We start from the raw sequence: 25,186 nt of genomic DNA on the forward strand, positions 1-25,186 counted from the left end.
TTGAAACCAGATGCTGCTGGTTCTGTATGCTTCCCCAGAGGATTGCTGGGCTACCAGGAAACCGCCATCTGGACTTTGCCTTTGTGTGCTGGCCTAAGCCTGCTCGGGCCCCAGTGATCTCCCAGGGCTTTTGTGGCTTTAAACAAAGCGTGTGTTGAGTGTTTTTAATTTTCACCCAGCATGGTGAGCAATGGGGTTTTAAAGGTCGCTCTGACCCCATGATTCGTGCCTCAGGAAAGCGCTCCGTGTGAGGCAAAGAAGGCTAGTGGTGATACAGGCTGCCCTGGCCTACACTTCGAAAACTGAAACCGCTGTGAGGAGGGGCTGAGCCAGAGTCTTCTGGCGTGGCCCAAGATTGGATTTTAAGGTTGCCTGGCAACCTGCGGTGGTTGGGTGAGACCCCGCCTGATTCCCTGGGGGACCTGGAACCTGCCCAGAGCCCGCCGCAGTCTACAGGTTGCCGTAGCACCCAGCCAAAGGAGGAGGATAGGGTCAACAGAGACATTGCTCTGTGTCCCGCCTGCCCATGGGGAGCAGAACGTGTCTCGTCCCTCCCGCTGCAAGGAGCCCAAGGGTGAAGGTAAGGAAGAAGACTTTCCCCTGAGCCAGCCGGGCCCTAAGGGCTTGGCCGGGATTCTGCCCGTGGTCGGCCGCAGGCACCTTTTCTGCCGTGCCCCACTGAGAAAGGCTGGCGAGTCCAGGGGGCAGTACTGAAAGTTACCAAAAGTACCTGAGTGGTAGGTGGGAGACCCAGGGAGCTTGCACCACTGAAGTTGGCATTGTGGAGGGAGCCCTCAAGAAGGCCCCCCCTTCATGTGGTTTGAGGGTGGGTTGCACTGTTGTTTTTCAGTCCCGAGGGGCCATTTACAGATCCCACTAGGGTGCCTTCGCAGCACTGGAATAATTACTGCATTTCTGGGTATAGACGGGAAGGTTGCTCAGAAGCCTCACGGTAGAGGGGTAGGACTAATGCATAAGGGCCACTCTTGGTGTTTTTATAGCTCATGGCCTACTGATGATGCATGTGTTATACCGTGCAGTTTATGACCTGATGTGGATGTATGTGGTGTGTTACTGAGCATTAGGCCCTCTGTAGTTTTTCAATGTGTTCTTTCCCCTGATATTTACTTATGTTTGTATAAGCTTTTTGTTTTGTTCAGCCACCATTTTTTGCACAATGGCCCACTGTTAGTAAAGGGGTTTCTGGTTGGCGAGGGTATGCACCTAAGCCAGGCAGAACCCACCACTCTAGTCAGGGTAAGAGAGTTACCCACTGAATATAACCCCTGCTCGCCACTTTGGTTGCTTGGCAGAGAAGTCAGGCTTATCCCAGAGGCAATGTGCAAAGCATTTTAACAACAAACTCACACAACCGTGACACCCTCGGCACACCACAAAAGAGACTCCACACAAGGTTCTATAAAAATATTGTTTGTATCATCCATAAAAACACATTAGATCACAATCACATATATTACTGTGCCACCAGGCACTTGTCATGACTTCACAGGGGTTACGCAAATCACTTGGCCAATCGGGCCACAGTCATAAACATCACAAGCATCAGGAACTCCCTTGCCAATCGGGCCATTGTCCTACCGTCATCAGCAGTGCACTACAGTAAACACTTGTACATTGCACATATTATGGAAATATTGTTTTTTCAGGGCCACAAGTCTTAATGGTCTATCAGCATGGGGGTCTAAAGAACTGTCCGGCCTTTTCAGGTCAAGCAAATTATTTTTTCTATTTAATTGAATAATCACTAACTCACAGCTCCTGGTTTTGTGGCAAGGAAGCCTTTTAGTACTGATGCATAAGAAGAAAAATAGGAGTAAATTGTGTTATTGCAGAATAATCGCCGCACTTGATATGGAGTTCGCAGTCTATGCTAAATCTAGTTTAGTCCTTTTAGATAATTGCCATCCAGAACTTCAAGTATAACACTGGTCTCAAACTGCACATAGAAGAGGGAGGGGCACACATGATCATATCTCCTAAATGTTAATGCCCTCCATAAAAGGTAGTAAGCTTGGATTGTTGCTTCATTGACTCTAGTAATGCTTTTGATCATGTGGATTGAAGCAAACTGTGGTTAAAACTGTTTAACTTAGAAATTGCTTTAGGGCTCTTCCCATTTTTGGAGGACATCTAAAGTGACATCTGTCTAAAAGTACTTCTGATGCGGAAGGAATTTAAACTAGACAAACACATCTAATAGTCAATGGTAGGGGTGCATTTTGTGACCATTTGACATATATTTATCCATTCTCCTTAAGGGGTTTGAATGTGCTAAATGCTTCCCACCAATACCGGCTCCGATTCTTGCAGTATGTTTGTGTATGCTGTTAACCTTGCCTTATAATACCATGCTCCAATTCTTCTATTGAGATTATTCAACAAATGGAAAGGTTTACAGCAGAACAGCCAATGAATATAAATGTGTCAATGACTAAGGGTATTTTACATGGCAAAACGTACAAGTCTTTTAACTGCCATGTAGACCTGAACACACATTGTGAATATTTGGGTATGACAGCAGATAATTGATTGAAATAGGGAGAAATAGGACATTTTTGTCTCCAAGGGAATAGTTTTCCCAGTATACACATTATAAGTGTTTAGAGCAAAGGATAGTTGTGTATTGGGCTATCACTTGATAGCATATGTTGAGGAGTGCAATGAAACCTAAAACAAGCTGGAAATTAACCTGTTGAGAACTATCTTCAAACTAAGAACTTGTACACCTCACCTGGTTATGTGAGTAGGATTTGGTCAAACGGTTGCACATGTGCAGGAAAACATAATTTCTATGAACAATATTCTTAGTTTAAAGAGGGTGGCTTTTGGGGGCCTATCAAAAATAAAGGTAAAGATAAATTGTAAGAGGTGCTCAATAATAACGTTTCCTGTTTTCGCAGCTTCTTTATAAGTAATATCACATAAAGATAGAAACTTAAATTCTAGGATAACGCTAATAGAAGTAAGAACAGGTTTTAAAGTTTCTGTGAGTAGACAGGTTCGCAATGCAAGCTTTGTGGCTGATAAGACCATCGAACACAGCAGGAGACAGATCACAAGACTCTAGGTTTCTTATTCCGGGATTCCAAGGCAATCTCACATCATGAAACAAAATATGTAATTCAACCTCATTATGTTCCTATCTGAATTGGTTAAATGTATTTATTGTACGTCAGTAGAATTCTGATAACTACCAATCATAAGGAGTAGATCCTAAAATCTATGTGTACTTTATATGTGTTTAACCGGTTTTCGAAGGTTGAGGTAGGGCGTTATTAAAGTGTTTCAGTAAACATAGTGAAAAAACAATGAAGGGTGCACTAGAGTTAGTACTGAGGGGAGAAAGTGATGACATATGTACTAAAATTGTTAGTTTTGTGAATATTGTGTTCACATGCTTAACAAATGCAAGAAGTTTTAAAGATTACCTCAGGTTGACTTGACTTGAGTTTAGGCATGACTGCTGAAAGTAAAATAATTGTTAAGCCTTTATCTGGCACATGCATCAAGGTAGGATGTTGTGAGTCCTTAATTGTGATAATTAAGGAATCGCACTTAAGGACTAGCAAAAGCCTATGCATGTAGGAATCGCTGTAAAAATAGTGCTTCCTACACATTCCTTATTTGTGACTCGCAAATTACGAGTCGCAAATAATGAATGGCTTCCCATTCATTCCTATGGGCCTACAGGCCCATAGGAATGAATGGGAAATGCATGGGCAATTTGTATGTATGTATGTATGTATATGTATGTATAGGCATTTATATAGCGCACTACTTACCCGTAGGGTCCCAAGGCGCTTCGACCGCTGCGAAACCCTTCCTGGCTTCCCTGAGAGATGGTCCCTTAATGGGTATCTCCAGGGTGAGACCAGGCATCCCCGGCGGTCTGGTGGGGCCGTTAGTGAAGATGAGGCAAGCTAATGCCCAGAGTTGCCGAGTGTGAACGCTGATCAGAGTGGGCACCGAGGCGAGAGAATTATCGAGTCCGCTGACCCTGGTTCAGAAACCTGCCACGCCGGGAATCGAACCCTGGTCCCGGGCCGTCCTCTGCTCTCGAGTCTGCCGCCTCTAACCAGTGAGCCACACTACTTGTGAGTACCAATAAGTCTTCACAAATTGTGCATGCAATTTCAGGGTGCAAGGGTGTCAAAAGGACACCCTGTTGGACCCCTGAAATTGATCTGTGCACATATGTTGCGCATACACATGCCCTAAGGGCATGTGTGGGCACAACATGAAACGTTGAAAAATGCACAAAAGTGCATTTTTCAAAGTTTTTGCAAATTGCCATGAAGTTCAACTTCATGGTAATTCGTGCCCCCTATTAGCGAAATTGCTATTTTTTAACTTTAATGCATTGCATTTAAGGAATCTCAATTTGCGATTCCTTAAATGCAATTGAAATTTAAGTAATCACAATTTTGAGATTACTTAAATTGCGATACCGGTAGCAATGGGGCAGATTCTGAGAACCTGCCCGTTTGCGACCGGTTTTTCTTTTGATGCATGTGCCTGTATGAGTATATTTAGCGATGAGTAACTATTGCTCCTAGCTTATACTATGGGGCCCACTGGTGATTATTTTTAATCGTATGTCAACTGTACTATGTGATTATACTTGAATGATTGATCGGTATGATGTTATGAAATGCTTTGAATTGCATTTATATTTACCATTTAAAGTATTTGTTTTCCATCTATTTCAAACAAGCATACATTGCGACGTTAAATGCAATTACAGGGGTGGATCATCTATTTTAATTTTTCCAGATATTTCAATCTATTGCTAATGAAAAGTGACAGACGGAACAAAACAAAAGTATTGGTATGCCACTAAATGCATACAGAAGGTACAGCACAGGTAAATGTTGTGTAGGCATTATTTTACTCTTTTTTCATTATTCCCTAATATTGCTCGTAATTGATACCCTTCTCAAACTATGAGGGAAAATAAATTCCATATTTTTCAGTGTTCAACTTCTCTAGTCCAACTGAAAACACCTGCGCTTGAATTTGATATTTAGAGCGCAGAAGCCGTGGTCAGGAGTATGACTGGGGGTATGAGAGGATGGCACTGGCTAAGGGTCTTTGAGGATGCGCAATATTTTCCATTTGTGATTCAATCTTAAAGGGATTGGAAGTAACAGGGCCGAGCTGATTATTTGAAATCCATACAACTGAGTTTCATGAACATAATGTAAGCAAGGGTTCAGAGATATTAATCTGGAATACTCTATTGACAGGTTTTAAAGTTTTGGTCCGATTTTGTATAAACAAATAAGGCCCATGCATGTTAAGTCAGAACATATGTTTAACCCTGTGATTTCATTTAAAAACATCAAATATGGCTATATGTTGGTTAAAAACTGTGAGGTAGATTTCTCACGAGGTTTGTGCATTTGTTTTTATTTTGTTTTCCATTCAATTCATTTTTTTACATGTCTGTTGATGTGAAAGTCCGAAGCTATGGAATTGCATTTTCCATACTTGGACTGGTGTTGCCCAAATACCTCTTCCAGTATCTCTCTCTATCTGTGCATGCACCCAGTTGGCCTTCTTCCATATGTGCAGCTATGCTGGCATTGCTAGTGTGTGCTGTCTTATAGAACTTTCCCATGTTAGATTCACTCTCATCGAGGGCTCTTCTCTAGCTTCGAGGGTGTGTGTCTTTAGCCTTTGAGGTTGAGAGGTCCCACAATCCTAGTAACAGAGGTGCCATCTGAAGTGAAAGTAGGGGGCAGTAGATATTACTGTACAAACGATATTCAATCCCCCATGCGACTTTCTTCTTCTGCCAGGAGTTATTTCAGGATGAAACCTTAAATTATCCTAACTGAATATAAACTCCTTACACTTCAGGTAGTGATGGTCTTCACAGTGTGAGGGAGCTACAATCTGCCTAATTTGTCACAGAGAAAATACATCTTAGGGTGATTTATACACCACACATAATATAACTCTAAAGTGGGGATAAAGAAATAGAAAAATAGGGTGGACTTGGCAGGAGTATATTAGGTTTAGTAACACTTCAAGTAGTGTTTTTGGTAGCGAACGCCTGTGGGTTAAGGCTGTATAATCATCAAACACCCCTGAAAGGGCATTTTTGAGACAATTGACAGATGACAACCACACCATATTAAAGCATATTAGTGGTCGCAAAGGGTAATTTGGGATAAGCAAATTAAAGAATTTCCGTTATGGTGCAGTTTGTTAAGAAAAAGAAAAGCAAACTATTTAAGTAAGACTACTGGGAAGTTCACAAACCATAACTATGATTTCTACTAAGTCTCTGTAATGCTTTTGAAAATAAAGTCTGACCAAAGCAACTCCTTAGTGACGGACCAGTAGAATAAATATTTGAGGATGGAAATAGACATGATCGGTTGGAACTCATCCCTCAGGTGGCTCAACAGTTCTTCCTTGCCTGCAAACCTGGAAAACCTGGAGAAACGGTGGGCCTGATTACCAAAATAAACATTTCTCATCCATAATGTGCATGAAATACATCTACTATGTCCACCATACACCCCAAACTTGAATTCACAAAGGCCCTTTCAGAAGTACATGTACAGATAGTCCCTTTTCTCTCTCCATAACGTACTACAATGGTTAATAATTAATATTGCACAAACAAAAAATCGTGATAAAATGTGAATGTGGGTGTTTCCAAATTCTGGGACCTAAAACTGGGAAATGAAGCCTAAAAATTGTTGTGGCAAGGGAAGAGTGTAAGGGATGCCTAATGTGGGCAATGTGAATCATTAAACACACCCCAAAGGAGGAAGACGGCGAGGAAGGGTCTTCATTCAACAAGGACTGCACATATATCTACGGAAATAGTGTTCCGTGTGTGGATTACTCAAAGTTCCATCTGTTCAACTTTTATGTAAGCCGCATGACAAAAAGGCCGCTCCATGGAACTGCAAGGAATGCAGACAAAAAAATCACATGCTTAATCGTGTGATGAAACAATGTAAACAGAAGCAAGCCAATGGAAGGGTTAAGCGCAAAAAAATCCTGACAACCTTTGTGTCAACAACAGCCATCCATAAGATGCACCTTGTTAAATGCAGTATTACAAGAAAACAGTAAAATAGCTAAAGTTTCAATAGTAAGCACACACCCAAAAGCTAGTACAAACCGGAAGGGTCCAGCAATATAATCTGATGCCGGGCATCTGATGCACAGCCCCACCTCAGCAGGTGCTCAAATCCAAGCGGCCAATTACACGCTGCAACAGTCCATACTTAGCTACTTAGAATTCCCACTTCCTTTCCACTTCACATGTGAATCTGGATATAGCTGGAGAATAATTATCTAGAGCTGAAGTCATGGCAATTCCTGCTAAATCTGTAAGAGTGAAAATCAAGTCCATTGGTCCCTTAAAATACCCAAAAATACTGATTATGTTTGCCACAAGATGCTGTGGGTGAGTGCCTCAAATCTTTGGGAGCTGCGGTAAGTTTTTAATACATTTTGTGTTTGTTTGTTTAAGAATCTTGGGGCATATTATCAAGCCCCTGCGATAATTATCGCTAAGCGCACTTAGCGCTAGGATAATTATCGCCGGGTAACGTGGATTTTTATCACTGAGATAGCGTGCTATCACCAACGCTTATCTCAGAAGTGATAAAAATCCTTGAGCTAACTGCCAAATGAGAGGCTATCACTGGAAAACCAACGATAATCTCTCGAAGTTTGGCGTTAGCTTGATGATAGGGGCTCACAAACTTAGCCATGATATCCACCTTCCATAGGATATCATGGCTAAGTCAGGAAAATACCAGGTGTAAAAAAAGCAGCGCTAAGCGCGGTTAGCGCTGCTTTTTTTAATTACTAACAGGGTTAGCGATATCCTTGATAATAGCAGAAATGTCGCTTAACAACATTTCTCCTATTATTTTTCTCGGGAACGCCCCCTTTGCATCTCATTAGAGATGCAAGGGGAAGCGTAGAGAAAAAGGGTGCTAACATGCGAATTTGCGTGTTAGCACCCTGTTGCTGATAGGGAGATAATTTTATCTCCGCTTTCTTGGCTTTTAAAGCCAAAAAAGCGGAGATAAATCCCTTGATAATATGCCCCAGAGTTCACTTTTGCTTCCTTACTAATTCATGCCGCATCGTAAATATCAAATAATTATAGACGAAAACATGCACAGCGACAGTTTCAAACGTATTCTTTCAAACACCTTAGAGCTTCATTTTGAAAGCCATTTCTACACTGAGCGCTGTCATTCTTTCCTTGTATGATTCTATTATTGAGCGAATGAGTGATTGATGGAGAAAGCCTTTAATTCTCACACGTGGCAGACGTTGCCCCGGGGCACGCATCTCCATGTGTTTTCTTCTCGCTCCTATCTGGTGATTGCTTATTGTGATGCATGATTGCAGCTATAGCCCTTGGCTCTAGGCCGCAAAGGAACGTACTTAAGCCATGTTGCCGGATGAGACGTTTTAGAATATTTCGCCCCAGGCCTAAAGGAAGGGGGGAGACAACATTTGTCACAACAACCTGTCGCTTCTTCCCGAGTGAATATGGCAGATAAATACAAGAGTAACAACGTATAAACAGTGGCGATGTGCGTGGAAAATTCCAATGCTAACATAAATCGAAAACAAATATTTATCTGCTTATAGTAAAGCCCAGCCGCCACATTCGGTTCGGGGAAAAAATCTTGTTTGATCAAATGTCTTTCGCTGTTGTCATCTTTTGAATCTAAGATGGGTGTTTGGAAATATTACCAATATATATCATGCCATTTTGCAATCACAAACCCTGTAATTCAAAAACATCACAAGGTTTCCAGCCGTAAAATGTTTTATTTTGTATTTGTAACATAATATGTATTACATAGTTACCTAAAGGAGCTTTCAGCCACCTCTCTTCATCCATGGGTCTTTTGTTGCATCATTGTCTTGTTGCTTCCACCCAGTGCACAATACAGCATGGGTCGGCCTACTTAAGGCACTGACTAACTGCAGTTTAAGTGACTGCATATCCGCACACAAGGTAGCTCCTTTCAGTGCCGGTGCACGTTTGTTTTACTTTGTCCTTTCTTTAATTCGAGTGTTGCCTGATATGACAGTACAGCGTTATCAGTTCTGGTCTCTTGCCAATGCTGTTGTAAATTCCTTTTGGAACTGCCTTTGTTTATTTGTTTATTGTATTCTTGGACTCAGTATTACCATTTTTGTTTTATAAACTTTGCCTAGGACGAAAACCTTTATTGTGCTTAATTCACAGCACCCTTAGACCACCTTTATTTAAACATAGGTGGGGAATAATTCATTTGGGTTTTAGCATCCAATATTTTATACTGTGAATCCTTCCTTCCCCTGCTTCTTACCATGTTATTTCATTTCCTTCTTTCTTTCCATCTTTTTCTTACTTTTCCATTTTTTCTTTGATTTTTCTTTCCATTTTTTCTTTTTTAATGCCATTTTCATTCTTTTTTTCCCTCCTTCTTTAAATATTGCCTTCTTTAATTTTTTTGCTTCTTTCCTTTTACTTCCCTTTTTGTCTCTGTTTTTTCTTTCTTTCTTTCTTTCTTTCTTACTTTCTTTCCCTTGTCTTTCATTCCTCCTCTTTTTCTGTCCTTCTTTTCATCTTTTCATCTTTCTTTCCTTCTTTCTTATTTTCCTTTTTGCCTTCCTTTCTCTGTTGACTTCTTTCTTTCTTTCTTTCTTTCTTTCTTTCTTTCTTTCTTTCTTTCCTTCCTTCTGTTCTTCTTCTTGCCTTTCTTTCTTTCTTTTTTGCCTTCTTTCCTCTTTTTCCCCTTTTCTTTCCATCTTTTCCCTTTTCCTTTACTTTCTTTCTTTTTTTCCTTTTTCTTTCTTTCTTTCTTTCTTTCTTTCTTTCTTTCTTTCTTTCTTTCTTTCTTTCTTTCTTTCTTTCTTTCCTTCCTTCTTTCTTTTTTACCTTCTTTCATTCCTTCTTCCTTTTCAATTTTCTTACCACCTTTCATTTTTGCCTTTTATCTTTCCTGTTTGCTTTCATTCTTGCTGCTTTCTTTCTTTTTTTACTTATATTAAGTTTTTCCCTCTTTCTTTTTTGCTTTCTTTCCTTCTTGCTTTCTTTTTAGCTTTTCCTTTTTTATTTTCTTCTTTCTTTGCTTATTTCCTTTTCTTTTGGTATTTCCTTTTTCCAAACTTTCCTTTCTTATTTCTCTCTTGATTTCTCTTTAGCCTTTTTCTTATCTTCTTTCTTTCTTTTGCACTTGTTTTTACTAGTACCAGCCAGAGTTCGGAATAAAACTTTTTTTCACTCTAGTGCCAGGTACTTTTTAAATTTCCTTCACCACGTTTCCCTACTCACTTTAGTCACATACCCCACACACTGTACACCACACATAGCCAACTCTGAAGTGCTCCCGCGTATCCGTAGGTCGTAGCACGCCGCATCCCGATAGAGGGGTGCGAAGACCCCAATGATGAAGCATGACACCAAGGGGCCTTTTGGTGTGTGAGGGGTATTTTAACAAACACTGAGTGCTTCAATATCCATTGATCACTCCTTCCCTCCCCTGATGTTGGATTTCTTTTGTTTATTTACTTATGATAGTGGAGTACAAATCCAACTAATAGCTCTACCTCCCTCCCTTGTTTAGATTATAGTCTAGGCAGCGTGCAGCTGCGGGAGTAACCCAACCTCTCCACAACACATAATCACATACACTAGGTCACTGTAGACCACAGCGGTCTCTCAGAAATGGAGGACGAACATGGCTTAACTTTCGGCGAGGATGAGATTGGCAGAATCTTGGCAGCAGTAAACCCTTTTGAGGGACTTACCAACCCTGAACCCGGCCCAAACATTGATGATTGGAACGAATTGGTAAAATTAAGACGTAATCAAATTAAGGCAGCTCTACATGGCTTGATAATGACAGGATACTTGAGGAACAAGATGGGACCTGCAGGACTTATTGTAAAAAATGAACCGTTCATTTTTCAGACCGATTTACAGTTTAAAAAAGAGTGGTCCCTGATCTCTTGGCATTGTACCAGGGACTGGTTGGTTCTAATAATAAAAACAGCAACCAGAATCACACAGGAACTTAAAATAGAGATCGGTAAAATCGAAGTCAAACTAAAAACGTACATGTCGACAGAAGACCTAAAGACTAGACTGGATGAATTGAACCAACAAATGACGGAATTTGAATTCACCCTGAAACAAAACAAACTCAATAAATTGAGTAAGGACAAAGATAAATTTACACCGGAAGGAACGTACCCATACACCAAGGCTGACTATGTATCCACGAGAAATGACACAGATAGTGATGGGTCGGACGGCAGCTCCGCCAGTTCGAATTCCAGCGGTGGCAGACGGAACCGCCCGAATAGAGGCGGATGGAGACAAAGACGACAGCAGTTCCCAAGACAAAGAGGATGGAGGGGATACCCGCCCCAGTATCCGCAATTCATGGGACCACCCCAACCCCCCCCTTTCCAGCCGTTCCAGTTCAACCATCAACCGGATATACAAAGTTTCCCACAATGGAACCAAGACTACAATGGGGGTTTTTATGATCCACAGCCTTTTTTAGGCTCCCGTCCAGGAACACGGGGAAGGAACCGGAAGGGCAACAACGTCACTTGGGAGTCAACAGACCAAGGGAACCCCAGACAAACCAGGAGCATGACGGGCTCCCTACCGAACCAGGCATCAACCAGCAACCAGAGAGGGACCTAGTGGTGAATCTCACCTCTAAACCACTCACGAGTATCCAAAGACAGGTACTAAATAAAGGACTGGGTTTTGTACCAACACAGAAACCGGACATCTTCAAAGTAAATGTCGAAATGAAAGAATTTGTACGAAAATTGAAACTACAGGTCTTTTTCAGTGACAAACCATCAATAACCACATCATCAGACACTGGTCTGAGACCTAAATCGACCTTCACACCTCCCGACCCAGCACTCCCAATCGAACTACTCGCCTTTGAAAAGGCTGTCATGACGGACGTCAACAAATTAGATGTGTCATCCACACAAGTCTTTCATAATACGACAAAAGAGGAACAACTTGCCTTAAAGAGTCTATCTGGAGACACCAGCATAGTCATAAAACCAGCGGACAAGGGGGGAGCGATAGTGTTACAGTCTGCTGAGGACTATGACACCGAATGCATGCGCCTCCTGTCGGACAGACGCAACTATATGGTTCTACTACAGGATCCAACGGAACAACTCAGGATAAAAATCGGAAGTATGATTGAGGAGGGTCTAACACACAATTGGCTGAGTAAAAAGGAAGGCGAATTCCTTGAGCAAAAGAAACCCCGCATCCCCTATTTTTACAGTATCCCAAAGATACACAAGGACTTCAGAAAACCTCCAGGGAGACCAATAGTCTCAGGCATTGGTTCCATCCTAGAACCACTGTCAAAATTTGCGGACGCATTCTTGAGACCTTTGGTGCAGTCTACAAACACGTACTTAAAGGATACCAAGGCAGTATTACAACTTCTTCAGGAAATGACCTTTGACCCACATACCCAACTACTAATGTCCCTTGACGTGGAAAGTCTATACACCAGCCTGCCCCACGATGAGACTTTGATGATCATCGAAGAAGTACTCTTCACCACCAAATGGGATTACCAAACACCACGAGGCTTAGTTCTGGAATGTATCTCACTGGCTCTGCAAAAAAACTTTTTCCAATATAAAACAACTATTTACCAACAATGCCATGGGACCAGCATGGGAAGCACCTTTGCTCCCAGCCTGGCTGGTCTCTATGTGCACCACCTAGAGACCAGTAAGATACTCCATGAACAGAACCCGTACAGGTCAAATATAAAATGTTGGAGAAGGTATATTGATGACATCCTGGTCATATGGCAAGGCGACCGCCAGTCAGCGGAAACCTTTGTGATTTGGCTAAATACCCAAAACACATTCTTGAAATTCACGAGCACAATTTCTGACCAAACAATGGTTTTCCTAGATCTCAACATCTATGCAGATGCAGGCATACTTAAAACAACTACCCATTTTAAACCTACTTCCAGAAATTGCCTACTGAGGTACGATAGCTTTCACCCTCGGCATCTACGGGAAAACCTGCCCTACGGGCAGTTCTTACGCTTAAGGCGTAACTGCACAGATGTGTCTTTTTTCAAGGAACAAGCGGTTGACCTCAAAGACAAACTCAAACAACGAGAATACCCAAACAGGATTATCAACAAAGCGCTAAAGAGGGCAAGAAATAACAACAGAGAGTCATTACTGGAGGAACGAACAAGGGAACCCACTGAAAATAAAAGACCAATCTGTGTGACAACCTACAACACCATGTCGAATGAAGTATCCAAGATAGTGAACAAACACTGGAGAATACTAACGAGTGGTGATCTGGATCTAGACAAACCGATGTTTGCACACCGCAGAGGACGCAACCTAAGAGACATCTTGGTACACACCAGACCAAAACCTACTACTGTGTCCCCGCAACTATCAATAGGGATCCAAGGCCACTTTCCCTGTGGGAACTGTAGCAGCTGTCACCTAACGGAAAAAAGTAAAAAACTCACCTTCAGCAATGGATCAACATGGGAGCAGCGTAGATTTACGAACTGCAACTCGAAAAACGTTATCTATCTCATCAAGTGCCCATGCCACCTTGAATATGTGGGAATGACAACACGAGCCATAAAAACGCGTCTGAATGAACACAAAAGTAACGTACGATGCAAGAAAAGCACAACGAAAATGGCCACACATTTTCTCACAATGCAGCATTGCGTTAATGATTTGAGATGGACAGTAATCGAACAATTACCCACTGATGCTGGCCTTTTTCAAAAAGAACAAAGATGGGTGTTCCGTCTGGGCACACATATTAATGGGCTCAATGATGATGTGCCATGGAGCCAACTGTCAACATGAACATCATAACAACACCTATGCCACAGACCACACAGTTATCAAAGATTTCATTATTCTCAAGAAAAGGACCTCGAAGTTTTTCTAGTAAAGTGCTATTGAAAACCATCGAGGAAACAATACTGCTCCTGCTATTTTTCTCACCCGCTGTACTAAGCCTTGTGACCATACACAGTACCATTCTGAAGATAATTGGCACTTCTCAAAGACACTAAGCCCTCAGCGCTTCTCAGATAAGAATCGGTACGCTTGCAGGCTGTGCGCATGCGCGAAGGAACGAACAACTGCGCATGCGCGAGGAAGTAGCGGCGTCAAGCGGCACTAACAAGACCAGACAGACGCGACTCTTATGTTAACACGGCAGCAACATATGAGCGCCCTGTATGGCTACCATGCGGAATACCCATACATGGAGACACTCCGGTTTCCGCCCAATTAACGAAACCAATTAACAAAACATAGTATAAATACCCATGTCTTTCGCATGACTCCATACCAGCGGAGCAGCGAGAGGGGTAAGGCGGTGATCAAAGTGTCCGGACCTTGTGAGTATATCATCCAAGACAACATCCCTTATGAAATCGACCTTTATCTTTAGAAGTAAGTGGGAATAGACGGCTATTTACAAATGCATTATCCTCTACCACAGATAGCCATTGAAGCAGCACCCCAACGCGCTGTTCATGAAGCCCACCAACCAGGCTTCACAAGTATGAGTATACCTGACAGTAAAAATCCTAGTTTTATGTGTTTTATGTTGTTTGTGTTGTGAGTCCTTTTTACTAGCTTATTAAAAAGCACATGGTGTGGTTCCAGGCGACTGCGCCTTGCAACTACCCGCTACATGGGTAACCATTAGTTTTTTGGTTTTGTCTTTCTACAGGTCATTGTACTTGTAGCAGACCGCTGTAGGCACACTTAGCCTATTCCTACAAAATTTCACTTTTTTGTAAATATTACACTTTTTTTGTAGAAGAAGACGTGAGTAGGGAAGGGAGTTTGTGCCCCTGTCCTGAAGAAGGAGCTTGTCTCCGAAACATGTCGACAACACAGCACACCAGAGATCCTGTTCATTAACATAACAGGTTGATCTCGCCCTGCACTTGTTTTTACTAGTACCAGCCAGAGTTCGGAATAAAACTTTTTTTCACTCTAGTGCCAGGTACTTTTTAAATTTCCTTCACCACGTTTCCCTACTCACTTTAGTCACATACCCCACACACTGTACACCACACATAGCCAACTCTGAAGTGCTCCCGCGTATCCGTAGGTCGTAGCACGCCGCATCCCGATAGAGGGGTGCGAAGACCCCAATGATGAAGCATGACACCAAGGGGCCTTTTGGTGTGTGAGGGGTATTTTAACAAACACTGAGTGCTTCAATATCCATTGATCACTCCTTCCCTCCCCTGATGTTGGATTTCTTTTGTTTATTTACTTATGATAGTGGAGTACAAATCCAACTAATAGCTCTACCTCCCTCCCTTGTTTAGATTATGTTCCTTGCAGGCCACCATCATAGTTTATCGCCAATCAAAGCCGGTCCTAAACAGCGACCTGCATAATTAAAATTCATTGGGCAGGTTGCACTATGACCCACTAGATTGTATTGCAAAATCAGACACAGTTCACAAAAATTCACTGTGTAATTTGCCAGCACTTTTTGTGCCAGTCTCTTAGTACATCAAACACTATGGGCAATATTTACATGCCCCTATTGCCACAAGAACATCACTTTTTTTTACGTTGCGGTGGCAAAACAGGCTTTGCCTTATGTACAAAGTAGTGTTAAGCACCTTAACATGGGTTAACGCTGCCTTGTAAATAAGACACATTTTCATGCTACACTTAACATGAAAGGGATGGGAAATGGGTGTTGCAGTTGGCATTCCGCCGCGACACCCATTTATTTCGATGCCACCCCATTTTTACAAGTGTGGTGTAAATATGGGGCAGCGACAAAATTAAGACCGGGGAAACCTGTTCTTAACAGTGCGCAATGAGGAGAAATGCTTTATTTTGCCTGGTTTTTACTGTATGTATGTGAGCTGCATTGTGCAGCACACATAAAACCAGCAAAATGCCATGCATGATTGTTTATGTACAGGAAGGTGTCGCTTCCTGCAGATAAACAATCATTGTAAAAATGACGAGTTTCAACTTCTACGTGTGCTGCCGAAAGCAGCACACACGGAAGTTACAAATCGCCGTTTTAGATTGGTGTCCCTTCCTGCACATGAACAATCATTCGCCACAATGCAGGCACCCTTGCAGTTGGCGTTAGACAGCTTAAATTAGCACCATCGCAGGAGGAAATGCAGGGCTGCACTGTATTGTTATAAATACGGTGCAGCCCAGCATTTTAGAAGTGGCAGAGCGCAACGTTAAGCCAAAAAGGCTGATGCCATGCTCTGTCACTTCTTTGTACATGTACCACATGCCCCTTAAAATTAAAGACTATCACTGAAATGGTAGGACACAATCACTCTATCTGGTGTTTGCATGTATTTCTACATTCTACTGATGTCCTGGATGGCTTTATAATTCCATGAGAAGGGAAGCACTTTGTTTTTTTTATTTTTTAACCGTTCTTTATTAGGATTTGTACAGTTTTTGAACAATCCACCCCCCCCACCCCCCACCCCACCCCTATACAGGCATTTTAAATGACATATATATACAATGGTGACAGTGGATAGATTATTGTACATGTTCCAGTTTAAACAAAAGACATAATATATCGGGCTTTCAAGACATAGCTAATCAGAATATTCTATCCAGTGTTTAAGGGGGTCCCATATTGCTAAACCTTTCTTTTTCTTGTACCTGCCCTTTGCGCTGTAGATTGAGATCTCCAGGCTATATGTTGCTTGCCACTGTTGAAACGTGGGTGGGAAAGGGTCAAGCCAGGCCGAAGTAAGACATATTCGGAGTACTGCCATAGCCACAAACACAAGTCCCTTCGCTTGGTTCTGCCGAATATCGCCGTCTACCCCTAGGATTATTTCCGCAGTTGTTATCTCCAGGTTTGTTTCAAGGATTCTTGAGAGAAACATGGAGATCTCATGTCTGATAGTACAAAGTGCCTTACATGTGGCCAATATATGAATAATGTCTGCCTCGGGTTGCGCACATCTCCGACATCGGGTCCCCTTCCCCGTGCTCCATTTGGCTATTCTTTTAGGGGTATAATATAGTTGAAAGAATGTTTTATAAAATTGTGCTTGCAGATTAGATGATATTAATAGTGATTGGGAGAATTCTATTGCAATCTGCACTGTAGTTTCTGGTGTTTCCAGTTGGTTCTGCCACTTATGGATATATTTGTCCAGATCGTCAGGAAAAGAGTTTATCAGATTTTTATAAATTTCCCCGATTTTAACTCTATTATTTTGAGCTATTGTTTCAATCATCTGGATCTTCTGAAAGGCCGCGCAGCGCCCCTTTTTTTAGTTATGAAGTCTCTAATTTGAAAGTATTTGAAGAAGTCATGGTTTCCTAAGGCAAACTTATTTTTAAGTGTTTCAAATAAGCTAAAACCTGTTGAGTTATAGAATGTACCTAAGTTTGTGATACCAAGTCTGACCCACGGTTTCATACATGTATCCGTAAATACTTCGGGAAGATTTTTATTACCAGAAATAATCGTATAGTGCGAGAACCGTCCAATCCCCAGAAGTTTACGAATATGACTCCAAGCCATATAGGTTCCCTTTAGAGTTTTAAAACAAACTTTAAAAAAATGACAATCATAAGTCACTCGCCAGAGATGTTCGCTTGTATCATTACCTAGAATTAGTTCTTGTGGGGTAGGGACCCCCCTTTCGTAATCTGTGTCCCTGTCAGAGGTTAAGAGCACTCTGCTGTTATTGAGTATAGAGACCCACCAGTACGCTTTAAGATTAGGTAGGGCAAGACCTCCTCTGTCTTTTGGAAGAGTAATACATTTCAAGGCTCTACGTGGTCTGCTATACCCCCAGATAAACCGCGAGAAAATAGCATCAATTTCTTTGAAGATCTGTTGGTCAAAATTTAAACAGATAGTTCGGAAAAAGTATAATAATTTAGGGAGAATTAACATTTTAATTAGATTGCATCTTCCAGTGATAGTTAAGTGTAGATTATGCAATCTCTTTAATGTTTTTTACGTTTGTTTTAAAAGTGGATTCAGATTCAATTTAACTAAATTGTTTAGGTTTGAAGTGATGTTAACTCCTAGGTACACCGCTTTTTCGACTACCCTAGTATCGCGGAAATTGCTTTTATTATTAGTTATGATCTGAGTCTTATTTTGGTTTAGTTTATACCCGGAAATTTCGCCAAAGTTATATGCTTCTTCTTCCATTACTTTCATTGTTTCATTTGGGTTGCTTGTGACTATAGCAATGTCGTCTGCATATGCTAAAGTTTTGGTGTCCCCATTGGGGGTCTTTATCCGTGTTATGGCTTGGTTTATTTCTAGCCTGCGAATAAACGGGTCTATGAAGATGGCGAAGAGTAGAGGGGAGCAGGGGCAACCTTGTCTTGTCCCTCTCGTCACCTTTAAGAAGTCTGATGTGTCCCCATTTACAGTAACGACCGCTTCCGGGTTGACATACATGATACGGATAGCTTTGATAAATTGCTCCCCGATCCCACTCTTTGCCATGGCGGTCCATAGATATTGCCAGGAGACCCTATCGAATGCTTTTTCAGCATCTAACAATATCAGTGCCATAGGGTCTCCTGTTACTTCAGCCATGGCAAAGAGTGTGATCACCCTCTGAATGTGATCGGTGGTTGATCTTTGAATATGGTGTGCAGCATGGGTGTGCATTGTATTCCAAACGTGTGCAGTATATGTGAGGCAATGCAATAAAAGTATTTTTATCACATTACGTAAGTTGAGTATGTACCAGGATGGGTGGCTGCGGACACCTTGGTAATTGGAACACATTTGGCCTGTTTTAAACCTTGGCTACTGCCTCCCTTTGCCAAGTGTTCAGCACACATAAAACAGCAGCTAGTGCCAAGGCAGTAGCAGAATCAAGGATTGCTCCAACTGGATGGAACTACCCCAGCTCCTTCACTGTCAAAACTTGCTGAACTCCCACCATGTCATGGTCAGGTGACTGTATTCACTACTCAATTTTGACATGACCTGCTGGGGATAAAAAACTAGAGGCAATGCTAAGTTGGGGTCCACCAGCTCTTAGATTGTGGTTGCCCCTTTTATACACCACCTCTAGTGTAGGGAATTTCTAGGAAATCTCCTCACAAGACTAACATAGATGCACAGTAGGCTGGGTGAATATCAGTAGATTTTCTCTCTCCACAGTAATATGAGATGGCTCCAGGCACCCTTGAAAACTGAAGTGCTGTAGCAGTCTCATGTATTAGATCGCAGCAATAGAATACCTGGTCATCTCTTTTATAATTAGAAACATGTGCAACCCTGGAAAAATAATCACTAGGCTCACTAGTACTCATGGAACCAGAGGATGCTGTGGAGTCCTCATAAATTCCCCTGTCAATAGCACACACATGAAAGCATCCAGCAAAAGAATACACATTGATTCTCTAGGGTCCGGGTCGCTCTCTCAACAGGTAGTCCTGCAGAGCTGACAGTAAAAACAGTGATATCAGCACGTTAGTGCCTGCATGCCACAGTTTCAGTATCTCCCAGCTTTGGCCCAGCTACCCCTATATGCAAGGGCTGGAAAAATAATAAGGGGTGGTTGGGTGGTGGCAGTATTAAGGCCTTGGTGGAGGCAGTGCCACAATCTAGGTGTATATGAATCCTTTAGCATTTAGTTTGCACTGGTGAAGTCTGTACCTGATCAACTTGCTATTATCTTTCCACTCATGATTTGACATAAGGTTTTGTAGTGTAAGTACCAACTAGCCACTCCTTTTGATTTGTTTACTCGCTTTAAAGTTTATGTTTACTTGAGGGTACAGAGACAAAATATCAAATAAAAAATATCAAGCTGCACAAACATTGAGTCATTAATATCGTGGACCAGAAACATTGACAGCAAGAATATCGTGGTCAAGAATATTGACTTAAGGTAAGTAATATCGATTTTAAAAATGTCAGTGTTTATTATCGTTTGCATAAATATAGTTGTTAAAAATATCGTCTTTTTATTAATGTTATGTATTTTATTATATATTTTATATGTATATGTTGTATGTTTTTTGTATAAGAATGGTTTGTATTTTTAATATATGTGTTAAATTTTTTGTAGTTATAAGTTTTTTTATTTTTTTATTTTGCATTGTTAGCGGGTTGTGGGTTTATAGGGGAATAGGGTGGGAAGTAACCTAATTATATTACATTTATTGATTATTTTGTATTTATTACTATTTGTTTAATTAAGATGTTATATTGGTAAATGTGTAAAGTAATGTATTATTAATTAATTCATAATTGATTTTCCATTCATTTTAATTTATGAATTTGTAATAAATGATGGTAATTGTGTAATTCATATTAGGTGTGTGTTGTGGTGTTTATAGGTGTAAAGGGTGGGAAGTAATTTATTTTTAATTTGTGAATTATTAATTGGTTGTTAATTAATTCTAAATAATTAATTGGTAATTAATTATTGTAATTGTGTAACTAAGTATAGGTGTGTGTTGTGGTGTTTATAGGTGTAATGGGTGGGAAGTAATTGATTTTTATTTGATGAATTAATAATTGGATGTTAATTTTAATTAATTAATTGGTAATTACTTATGGCAATTGTGTAATTAATTTTAGCTGTGTGTTGTGTTAATGTGAGTAAAGGTTGGGAAGTAATTTGTATTTTATTAATTAATATATAGTTGTTAATTGATGTTAATTATTTGATATTTATTTTGGGTAATTATTTTTGTGTGTGTTGTTTTTACTTTTAAAGTGGTAAAGGGTGGGTATTAAATACATTTTAATTACTTCATTAGTTGTTAATAGTAATAGTTTTTAATTTAAAAACAAGTTTTATTTGTGTTTTATTAATTTATAGTTTCATGTAGATGTGTGTTGTGGATATTATAGTGTTAAAGTGTGTGTAGTCAATTAATGTGTATTTGTTTATTTTTATTAATAATATTTTTCAATTGATTATTAATTATGTTAATTATGGAAGTAATGAATGAATGAATGAATGAATGAATGAATGAATGAATGAATAAAAACTTTATTTGGTTACCCCAAACCATTAAAAAAGACATCAAACTTTTAGTCAGCATTGTTTTCATGTCAAAGATGAAGTAATGAAGAATGAAAAGAGAAAAACTTGAAAATGTTTAAAAACATGATTAAAAGAGCTAAGTTCATTAGTCCGTTTCTTCGTAAGCTGGAATGTCTCATAGCAGTTAGCGGCCGCTGACCTAATTGGGCTGGGCCATCAGCTTCCGGCGTGTCTGTTGTATGAATTTGCTGAACACAGCCAAGTCTTTCACTATTTCCATTGTGAATAGATAGTCCTTTGTCGTTCTAATTCCTTGTCTGAGTAGAATTGGCTTTAAATAGCGGTTACGCTCGGCAGAGATCCCCGGGCAGCAAAACAGGATGTGAGCAAAGCTCTCTTGTTTATACTTACATAAGCGGCATTCAGAATGCGTTATCTCAAGTCTACTCGTGGAGTAAAGCTCTTTAAGGGGCAGAGGGTGTAGTCGAAGCGCAAAAATCCTATTAACTGCCACCTTGCCCACTGCTTGGGTAAGGTGCGGTTTCGAGGTCTGTGCCAGCTGCGGGAGTATTAGCGATTCGTGGAAGCCTCTTAATTCCAATGCTTCCAAGTCAGTGATGCGTGAGCAGAGCCGGACTTGTCGTTTCGTTGCGCTTTTAATGGCGGCATAATTGAGTAACTCGGGGTCCCAGTTATCCACAGCAAGGTTCAAAGTTTCTTTTGCGAAGGAGAGAATATTTGACCACGGATTCTTTTCTTCCAGGAAAATGCTCTTTATGCTAGATTTCAGCGTGTTTTCTGGGGCCGCGGTTGTGAGGTAAAAGTATTTGCTAATTGTGGCCAGTTCCTCAAGCTTTTGTTGTGTCAAGCCGAATTCGAACCGCACCAGAGTGTTTCTGGTGCTAGAGGGTAGGTGGAAAAGTTTTTTATAGGTCGAGCAGTGGATTTTTTCCAGGGTGCTTGATAGTTTACCTGGAAAGGCCTGCTGAGCGTAATTTAGTGATGGTATTAGCTTCGCTCTTAATACTCTTTGAATTGCTGTTGTTGTGGGGCTATGTAGAGTTGCATGGAGCTTCCCCAGGGCGTACGAGATACTTTTCCCTTTTGCCCGTATTTTCTTAAGATGTATTCCTGGCCGCCCTGTCTCACAAAACCAAACTCCCAAGTAGTTGTATTGTCGTCTGCAGTCCAACATCAGTTGTCCTATCTTCCATTTTATCGGTTTTTTTTCCGGAAAAGGACCAAATATTAATATTTTTCATTTGGCTTGGTTCACGGTCAGTTTGTTTTTTGCATTGTAGGTGCCCAAGGCCGTTAAGGCTTTTTGAAGTCCAATTTTAGTGTGGTCTAGTAATTCCAGATCATCAGCGTACTGCAGTAATTGAATCTTGGTATGCCCAAGACCGGGAGTTGCTAGTGATGCTCCTATCAAGGCTTTGCCCAAGTCTGCCGTGTATAAATTGAATAACATCGGGGCTAGTACGCATCCTTGTTTCAAGCCGCTATTGGTGTAAATTTTCTCTGAGGCTGACGTAGTAGACAATTTAATTCTGACCCATGTGTTTGAATATAGGGAAATAATTGATTTTAGTAATTGTGGGTCGATATTCCAGGTAGCCAATTTCTGCCAAAGAATAGAGCCGTCGACACCATCAAAGGCCGCAGTATAGTCAATAAAACAGGCAAAAATAGGGAGAGATTTTCGTGCCACTGCCTTGTATGTTAGGTATGAGAGTGCTATGATGTTATCCACTGTTGAAGCTCCTGGTCTGAACCCTGTTTGATAGAATGGCAGGAGGCCTTCCTTACTGACCCAATTTGAGAGTTCCATTAATAGGGTGCTGGTGTAGGCCTTTCCCTCGATATCAAGGAGTGCAATCATCCGGTAATTTTGTGGGTTTAATTTCGACCCTGTCTTATAGATGGGATGTAGGAGCGACCCGCGCCAAGAATCCGGAACGTTCCTGCTAATCGACATTCCACGTATAACACGGACAGATTTTCGGACCAAAAGTCTGTGTCTTGCCTGAATAGGGAGCCCGGCAAGCCGTTGAGTCCTGGCGCTCCATTGGGTCTGATTTTTTTTAATATTGTGTTGACTAACTTTTTTTCCACTGGGTATGACTTTTTTGGGTTAGTCAGTTTACGTTGTCTAATTCTGTATTTGAATGATTTAGGATGCCTTCCTCTCTATATAAAGATGTCACGTGGGCTATCCAGATGTCGGAGACAATTGAATGCCTGTTCCCTTGATTTCGAGTATTAAGGTATTGCCAGAACTCTTGCGTTTTACTGGGACTCAACAGTCCGAAAATCTTTAGCCGCTTTGCTTCAGTTTGTTTCCGTTTTTCCGCCCAAACTTGCTTTGAATGTGATTTTGCTGTTTCCTGCAGGAGTTGTTTATCTTTAGTTGAGCCGGTTTTCAAGTAAGTCTTTCGTTTGATGTGCACTAGTTTCGCGCTTTTTCGGATTGCAAGTATATCACTGAGGTTGTGCCTAGGATAATTGTTGGTTTTTCTTATTTTCCCTTCTTGTAGGAGTATTACCAAATTGTGGGCAAGCTGGTCCCAGTCTTTAATTATGCCCCTATTTGTTTCCTTTAAAGTACCGTCCACCCATGCTTTTTTCCATTCCTCAAACGTATGTATAGGGCCTGCATCCCATTTAATCCTTCTTACCAATATGTGCTGTTCAATTCCGGTTGTCGATCCCAGTTGTTTAAGTGTGTGGTGGTTGTCTGCTGTCAGATTTAAGGTTGTTATTAGAGCTGCATGATCCTTTCCTTCCGCTGTGCGACTTTATACCCTGTCATTAGGCTCTGTAGCCGAGAGCTTAAAAGTATATAGTCAATTGTGGTAAGATTGTTGTAAGTTGGCAGACAGAGGTTTCCTGGAGAATCCTTTAAGGATAGGGAGTGGGCTGATGCCAACTGGTAGGCATTCAAGAGGGCGTTGAATGCCTCCGTCGCGGGGGAAGTGTGGCTTTCTGCTAATTTGTCTCCAATGTTATGTGTGTTGAAATCCCCGAGAATTATTGCGTCCATCTGGGCAAATTGTAAAAGGAGAATTTTGATGTCTTCTAATAACTCGGAGAGTTTTTCTTTTTTTCCCCGTCCATTGGGGTTATAATAAACATTGATCAGTAATATAGACAATGTGCCCTTACCTGATGAAAGGCATTTCAAGATGCCGGCCATATACAAATTAGACGTTGTTGTAATTTCCCTAAATTGTATCTTCCATGAGAGCCCGATATATATGGAGATGCCTCCTGACGGTCTGCCGAAGATGTTCTCTTTAACAGCCGGTTTGTGATAGTCCGCAAATCCCCAGATCGAAACTGGTTTAATAGCCCACGTTTCTTGCATGCAGATTATGTCTATATCTGTGAAGAGTTGGGATGTAGCGGGATATTATATTAGTTTTAGTATCCCAGCTACATTCCAGGACATGATAGATAAGTTTTGTTCCCCAGTTATCTCCCTTTTCTGTTTTATACCTGGTAAATCTGCCCGCCAGTGTGATGTTGTGGTCTTAATTACAACAGTGCGGAGTTTAGGAATTATGAGCTAAGGCACGAGGCACCCAAGACCAATCTTCATTTGAGTTGTTCTGAATTGAGCAGCTCCGGGTACCTTTGCTAGTATTTGTAGTGACCTTGAGTGACCCATCGCTTGCCAATTTTAAATTTGTTCCACTTTCACTCCCATAGAGTATAGAGAGTGTTTTTAAGGGTGGGAGAGGCAACTCTGCTTTCGAGTTCTCTCTTTGTATGTCCGGTGTTCTAGGGCCAATTTGGTACTGCAAGTGGGCATATTTCAAAGGCATAGGGTATTTTATTGTCGGCCGACTTGTGATCTTTATGCCCTAATCTTCTAGAATTTGGTAGTTTCTTTTTAGTGTGTAGATTATGTCTGGGTTTGAAAAAATCAGTTCTGTAGATTTGTTAATGTCACCTGGTCCTTGCGTGAAAAAGGAAACTGTGTCGATGTCAGATGACTTTATATTTTCCAGACCTGGGATGTTCGCAAAGAGTTTTAGTAGATTGCTGCGGTTGAGTATGTCCCACTTGCCCTGTGAGGCATACTCTGGCTGGAGGCATAGTTT

This window comes from Lissotriton helveticus, chromosome 12 (assembly GCF_964261635.1).
Source record: "Lissotriton helveticus chromosome 12, aLisHel1.1, whole genome shotgun sequence".
Classification (NCBI taxonomy): domain Eukaryota; kingdom Metazoa; phylum Chordata; class Amphibia; order Caudata; family Salamandridae; genus Lissotriton; species Lissotriton helveticus.